The sequence below is a fragment of the Pteropus medius genome, unplaced genomic scaffold (genome assembly GCF_902729225.1).
Source record: "Pteropus medius unplaced genomic scaffold, Ma_sr-lr_union100, whole genome shotgun sequence".
Classification (NCBI taxonomy): domain Eukaryota; kingdom Metazoa; phylum Chordata; class Mammalia; order Chiroptera; family Pteropodidae; genus Pteropus; species Pteropus medius.
In genome coordinates, this window is record NW_024342474.1 from 9358641 (window position 1) to 9364825 (window position 6185).

A 6185-nucleotide genomic window follows, 5' to 3' on the forward strand; every position below is an offset into this window, starting at 1 on the left:
GGCAAGTGAATCGGGAGGTAGAATAGCGGAATGGTTAAAAATGTGTGCTTGGTAGCCACACTCCAGCTGTGTCAATCACTCTACTCTTGAAGGAGCTGCTTAATATTTCTGAGTCTTAGCACCTTCATCTATAAAACAGGTTTAGTAATAATAATAATGTCTATTTCTTGGAGTCGCTGTGGGAATTAAATGAAACATTGTGTGTGTAAAGGTCTGATAGAGCGCTCAACATATAACAGGTGCTCAATAAGTGGTAGGAGTTTTGGGTAGGCATTTCTCTTACGGTATCGCTAAGTGCAGACAAGCTCTGAAGAAGCCCAGATCTCTTTCCTGAGCCATTTTATCTCTTGGCTCAAAATATCAGTGTTGAAAGGAACATTAGAATTGATTTAATCTAATTCTCTTTTTTTTAAGAGAGGAGAAAATCGAGAGTTAGAGCAGTTACATGAGTTGCCCAGGGTTTTATAGCTAGTTATCAGGAGAGCAAAACCAGATCTTTTATTGGGAAACAACAACAACAAAATTTAAGCTGTTAGGACAAGCTAGAAAAGAAGAAGGCTTAAGAAGAAACCTAATTGAGACAAGGTCAGGTAGCCCTTCAATCAGGAATGGAACTTAGTAGAAAAAGAAGGCCTGCTGTACCTGAAAAAAGAGGGATGACAAATGATGCATGGTGGGGCCTCCCTCCTGCTGTCTGTGTGCACAGGGACACTTCCCGGGAATCAGGAAGTATTGCTTTCAGGTATTCATTCCATATCATTCTGTTCCTACCCTGCGGTATTGTCTATACTGAATAAAGGAAACTTGACCTTCAGTGATAAACTAGAAAAGTTAACAAAAGGATGGGAACCAGTATCTTGGAGAGCATATGGTAGGTATGTGATTAGTGTTAGTAAAAGAACCAGAGGCAGAAAAAAAAAGAAAAAGGAAAAGTCCTTTTATATCACATGAGTGGGTTGCCTTCACCTGCTAAAAGACCAGCTGAGAATTGAATGAAATTAACAAGCAGGTGTTAGATGGGGATGCAGAATGTTAAAGAAGGTGTATTGAACTGAATAGATAATAAAGAGCTTTGAAAATGAGAGTTGGAGAAAACAAATGTGTGTTTGCACATATATACACACATATGTTTAGCTGCAAATGCCTGTCTCCCCCTTCGCAGTTAATTTAAGAGCTGCCCTCAAAGACAAAGGAAATTGTGTCCACTGTGCTATTTACAAGTGTCGGGGGTGGTTCTCAGGCATGATGGGAGATGTAGTGGGAGGAGGACAGGGCAAGGCAGTTAGGGATTATTCAGAGCAGAGATTCCAAACTGAAATTGCTAGATCCACCTGCTACACATTAATTATGCAACAATTACTGTCTGTGTAGTGTCACTGTTGCATCTTTTAAGAGAAAGAAGTACATTTGGGAAACAGTTGACAAATCTACTCACCAAAGAAAGAAAAGTTTAGAATTTTGTATATTTTTTAACCACGTATATTATTAAAAGAAACTAACTTGACCCTATTTGACAAAAACACACTGAAAGATTATCAGGCAAGGAAATTAGCCCAGACTTCAAAGCTCTTCCATTGGCTAGAAGCAGTGTTCCAATTCTATTTGCCTGTTATTTTTAAGCACCCGAGTGATGTTAACTTGCGCATTGTTTTTCATAACATCGATCTCAAAGATCATTGGTCTCCCAACAGGAGAACCACAAGCATTATGGGAAAAGGGAGTTGCCCCAAGATTGAGGAGGGAAAGTTGACACAAATTACAGATGATGCAGAATTTTGATCTAAATATATACCCACTCTGATGACTCATGCACATGTGTTCACCTGGCCAGATGTTACCACTTGTTGCCGACATACTAGGGTCACTGGTCCTCAAATAGAAGATGCTGAAGTTAGGTGTTCTGCTCAGCTGGCAGCTTTCTTTTCTTGTGGAGACTTCCTTGGGGAAGTCCAATTTTTCTATATCGTCTTATATCTTGTGGACTTAGAATTTTGATGGTGGCTTGTCCTTTTGTCTTCACAGAACATTTGCAAGCTCACCAGTAACTCTAGCCTTCATCTCCCTTGACTTTTTAATAGATTTGATTTTCGATTGATTGATAACTATTAGTGTTTGTCCAGGAGCATCTGGGTTTACACAGTTTTGCTAGGATTTTCTGTGTTACATTTATTTACGTGTTTGGCTTTTGTCTGTTTACACCATTGCTTTGACTATTTCAGTCATTTGGCAGAACTTAGATTTAAACACACACCCACAATAGACTTAAAAGCACCATTTTCATAATGTCTTTCATCAGTCTCTTTCACATTTTAAATTGCTTCGGCCGCATAAATGCACATAGAGTTAACTGGAATATAATTCCTGTCTACTCCTGTTAGCTATGTTGGTCTGCCTCTAAGAAAAATGTTGTCAGTGGTCTCTCACTTCTTACATAAACTGGGGAGACAATCAGCAGCAGCTCTCATTAAAAGGAAGATTGGAATAGGAGCTATCATTAATGGGATTAGATCTCACCTCATCCCATTCTCTTTTGGAGACAAAATGCCTAAGCCATGAGGACCTCCATGACATCAATGTTTTGGAGTTTATAAAGTATGAGAAAGGACCAAAGGGGTAAAAATTTCTCTTGTGATAAAGAGTGGAGGGAGGAGCATGGACACTAGTCTGTAGTCCGTAGAAGGGGGCTCTAAGAAAGGAAAAGAAGGAGTTTGGGAGCAGAAGGAAGAACAAAACCTCAATCTTGTGAGGCTCTTCTGTGTGGTACATGGCAGGAAGAAACTCAAGTTTTAATTTCTGCTGCCTCTATTCCTCCACACTGCACTGTTCTTTCTGAAACATAGCTAGTCCTAGGACTAAAGTCCCAGGGCAGAAGAGAGCAATCTCCAGACATTGCTGAACAGTGGAGGCTTTGCTCGAGTGATAAAGGCAGTCCGGGATCCTCAGTCTTCCAACAGACCTAACTAGAACAGTTCCTCCATTTGTCCTGATGGAGAAGCTCGGTAAATTAAGCATCTCAGTGATCCATGAAATATTGATTTTTGTCCTGAATCTGCATGAATTTTGTCTTTCCATTTTTAGAGCCCTAGGGAAGTTAACATGCTGATTCTGAGAATTCCAAAATATTGAAGTTCCTAGGAGCCATCATAGAAGAAAGATGTATTTGCCTACTGCTATTCATTGTGGTTGTAGATTCCTTTGGCCAGGTTTTCTTAAAAACTTCAGGAAATAAAAAGGATAGTGGGAAACATAGGAATATGCCTCTAGGACCAACGACTATCTAAAAAATTTTTATATCTTTATAACATAGTTACAATATCAAGTCCAATAGTGACTTTACTAGAGGTAAGATAAAGTGCATAAGGAAGGACATTGCTCTTCGAATTTTAATGTGCCTCAAAATCACCTGTGGAACTTGCTAAAAATGAAGATCACAAGATGTCATCCCCTGAGATTCTGGAGTGGAGCCCCCCCCAAATCTATATTTTTTACGAACACCATAGGTGAGTTTGTTGCAAGAGGTTCGGCAAACCACTTGTTGAAAGACATCAATATGTCAAAAGCTCCTCAGTTCCCACCTTCTCCACTTGCTCTCCTTTCATTCTCCCACTCCAGTGTAACAGCTCATCAAGGCCACCAATGACCTCCGTGTTCCCAAATCCATACTTAATTCTCGATCCTCATTTTGCTTGACCTGTTGGCAGTATTTAACACACCTGATCACTCTCTCCTCCCTTGAAACACTTTCTTCACTTGGCTTGCAGGGCACTCATCTCTCTTGGTTCGCCTTCTCCCTTTCTAGTTACTCTTTCTCAGTCTCCTTTGCTGACCGTATATGCCTAATTTCTAAGCCTTGGGGTGGCCCCAGGGTTTCCCCCTTCTGTGTCTACACTCTTCTTCAGTATCGTTAACCAATCCATTGGTTTTAAATACCCTTTTAAGGCTGGAAATTTCCAAGTTTGAATTTATAACTCACTCCACCCTCCCGAGCTCCAGACTTATATATTCGATTACCAACTCAGCATCTCCATTTGGATGTCTTAATTGGCATATAATAACCTGTACGAAACCCCTGATTTATACTTCTCCTCTCAAAACCAGCTCCTCCACCAGTATTTATCGGCTTAATAAAGTGCAACTCTATTCTTCCAGTTACTAGATCCAAAAACTTTGGAGTCATCATTGACTTCACTTTCTTCACAATCCACATCTAAACCATCAGCAAATCCTGTCAACACTACGAAGAAATATATCCAAAATCCAACCACTGTATGCCATTTCCAATACTATTAGCCCAGTCTAAGCTATGATTATCTCTCAGCTGGATTACTGCACTCACCTCCTAATGAGTCCCTTTGTGTCTATGAATGACTACTCCAGAGTGACCTTCTTTAAAAATAAGTCAAATCATGTCACTCTTCTGCCCAAAACCCTTCAAATCTTTCTTGTCTCAAAGTAAAATCCAAACTCCCCACAATGTCCCACATAAAAGTACATTACCTAATCCAGTGTTACCTCTCTGATCTCATTTTGTACCATTCCTCTCTAGCCTTCGTGCTAGTTATTTCCTCTACCTGACATGCTCTTATCTTGGCTAGCCATGCTCCACCCCTTCACTTCCTTTAGGTTTCAGTTCAGATGTCATCTCGTTAAAGAGGCCTCCCTAAATGTGGTAGGCAACATTCCCATCTCCTGGTATTCACACCCTTATATAATTCATAACTCTTGAATGTGAGCTGAATTTAGTGACTTGCCTTTAGAGAATAGAATTAGACACTGGTGATGAGATCATGTTACAAAAAGACTGGCTTCCATCTTGGTCACACTCTCATTCTTTCACTTGCCCACTCACTCTGAGGGAGACCAACTGCCATATTGTGAGCTGCCATATGGAGAGGCCCACATGGCAGGGTTTGAGGGAGGCCTCTAGCCAATAGCCAGCAAGAAACTGAGATCCTCAATCCAACAGCCTGAAATGAATGGAATCCTGCCAAGGTTTCAGCCAACACACTGAATGCAACTTCCTGAGAGACCGTGAAACAGAAACACTAACTAAGCCATATATACCCAGATTCTTGACCCACAGAAACTAGAAGATAACAGATGTTGTTTTAAAGCACTATAGTTGGGGGGTAATTTTTTACCCAGTGATATGTAACTAATACATTGGCCATGCTGTATAAAATCAAATTCACAAAACCCATCTACCCTTGCTGCCTATTATTTCTATTCCCACCTTACTCCATTACTTTCTCCATTGCACTGACCTCTAAAGCCTTGCCTGTTATGTTTGTTTGTAGGTTTGTTTGATTCTGTCTCCAACCACTGAAATGAAAGCTCCGTGGGGGCAGGGACATTTGTAGGTTTTGTTCACTACTGTATCCCTGCCCCCTAAAACATGCCTGGCATATAGTAAGCACTCAATAAATATTTATTGAATGAATCAATGACTCTGAGTAAGGCAAAAAGCTTTGTGAAGTGGTAAAAACACAACTCACAGGGTTGTGGTGAGTGTTAAGTGCTTTAAAAAGTGTGTTTCAGTATACAGCCATGCTACTCTGAACTAGCCCGATCCCATCTGATCTCTGAAGCTAAGCAGAGTCGGGCCTGGTTCCTATTTGGATAGGAGACCACCTAGGAATATCAGGTGCTATAGGCATAAAAAATAAAAAAATAAGGGATTGTACACTGACAAGGTCCTTGCAATCTGTGAGGTCAACCAAGGGTTGCCTTGCCTAAAAAAAAATAAAATAAAAATAAAAAGTGTGTTTCTCCCCCTCAAAAAAAGCTTCATCAAATAACATTGGTACGGACAGACAAAATTTTAGAACTTTTCAGACAATACCTGCTAAAGAATAGAGGAATGGCTCCTTTAAATTAAGAAGCAAAACATCATTTCAGTGGCTATTTTAACTGTTGGTCTCACCCAGCTCATCTCCATTTCATTCAGGATCTCTGAAAGCAAATAACACAGCGAGCTTATGTATGAGCCACACCTTTAGTTTTCTGTATTGTTGTACAACTCAGTCTCCTTTCAGCTTTAAAGACTTTATCACAGACGTTATCACAGAAGTTCTTTCAAACCTTTGTGCGCTCTGAATTAGAGTCTCACTTTGAGAGTAGTTCAGAGAAAAATAAAAAATAGTTCCTTCTGTCACTCTTACTGAATAGCCTCTTAAAATCCCACT

The 6185-nt window shown here is 40.1% G+C and overlaps 1 pseudogene; it reads left to right on the plus strand.

Moving 5' to 3' along the window:
* Positions 1–5537: 5537 nt before the first annotated feature.
* On the plus strand, positions 5538–5656 carry LOC120605143 (uncharacterized; annotated as a pseudogene).
* The last annotated feature ends 529 nt before the right edge of the window (positions 5657–6185 follow it).